At 38.8% G+C, this 1,575-nt stretch overlaps 1 non-coding gene across 1 annotated transcript; it reads left to right on the top strand.

The window, feature by feature from the left end:
• The first annotated feature begins 724 nt into the window (after positions 1 to 724).
• LOC115834487 lies at positions 725 to 831 on the top strand. The gene has a single exon (XR_004029437.1). It is a non-coding gene; the product is annotated as a U6 spliceosomal RNA (small nuclear RNA).
• Positions 832 to 1,575: the final 744 nt, after the last annotated feature.

Here is a 1,575-nt window from a genome sequence, read left to right as displayed (position 1 = left end):
AAACATACGTGTGCATGCATCTTTATAGTAGAATGATTTATAAAGCAAACAAAAGCCATATGAGATGCCATTTCACACCAACAATAATGGTTATAATAAAAAATAACAAATAATAATGAGTGTTGACAAGGATGTGGATAAATTGGAACCCACATACACTGCTGATGGGACTTTAAAATCAAGCAATTGCTTTGGAAAACATTCCAGTAGTTCCTCAAGAGGTTAAACATGAAATTACCATATGGCCCAGTAATTCCATTCCTACGTATATATCCAAGCAAAATAAAAATATATGTCTACCCAAAAACTTTCACATGAATGTTCTTAGCAGCATTATTCATAATAGCCAAAACGTGGAAAGAAGCCAAATGTCCATCAACTGATGAGTAAGCCAAAAAATGTGATATAAAAGAAATGAAGTCTATCCCTGATAGATGTTATAACACAGATGGATCCTGAAAAAAATTACACTTAGTAAAAGAAGCCAGTCACAAAAACTACACATTGCACGACTTCATTTATATGAAATCTCCAGAATGGGCAAATCCATAGAGACAGAAGGTAGATTGGTGGATGTCTAGGGCTGGGGGAAATGAAGAGAGGAAGTGGGGAGTGACTGCTAATGAATGGGTACAGGGTTCTTAAGGGGTGATGAAAATGTTGTAAAATGGGTTGTGGTGTTGGCTATACGGCCCTGCCAATATACTAAAAATAATTGAATTGTGTGCTCACTTAGGTAGGACATATACTAAAATTGGAACAATACAGAGAAGATTAGCATGGCCCCTGCACAAGGATGACACACAAATTCGTGAAGCGTTCCATATTTGTAGTGGGAGTTGAACAATGAGAACACATGGACACAGGGAGGCGAACATCACACACTGTGGCCCATCGGGGGGTGGGGGGTTAGGGGAGGGATAGCACTAGGAGAAATACCTAATGTATATGACGGGTTGATGGGTGCAGCAAACCACCATGGCACGTGTATACCTATGTAACAGACCTGCACATTCTGCACATGTACCCCAGAACTTAAAAAAAATCTGTGTATTAAAAACATTTGCAAAATAAAATTTAAAAATAATAATTGAATTGTACATCTCAAATGGTATGGTATGTGAATAACATCTCAATAAAGTTGTTATTAAAAAAAAAGTGGGTCACAGAAAGAACACGTAACTTGTCCAAGGTCACATAACTATTAAGTGGCAGAGCCAGAATTAGAACCAAAGCAGCCTGACACGAAGGGTCCACACTTTCAGCCACTCCATATACTGCATCTTTTGTAGTGTTTTCAACAAAATTATATAAAAACACCAAGGGAGACACGAGCCTAAAAGAGGAAGAAGGAAACCATCAGAACAGTGACTTTCCTAGTTTTCCTTGCTCAGAGTCACTCCTGGGGCAACTCTGAGGGGAAACAAGGGCAGGCTCTGAGGGGAAAATGTCATTAAAGCCCTGATTACACTCACAGCCTCCTGTAGGGAAGCAGGCTTTCTCCCCTTTGCAATTCTGAGAAGAGATATATTTAGGGGAGGAAAGAAAAAAAACTTATTCCAAGCAATATGATAA

Source organism: Nomascus leucogenys, chromosome 3, assembly GCF_006542625.1.
Source record: "Nomascus leucogenys isolate Asia chromosome 3, Asia_NLE_v1, whole genome shotgun sequence".
NCBI lineage: Eukaryota > Metazoa > Chordata > Mammalia > Primates > Hylobatidae > Nomascus > Nomascus leucogenys.
This window is presented reverse-complemented; position numbering and strand designations above follow the sequence as displayed.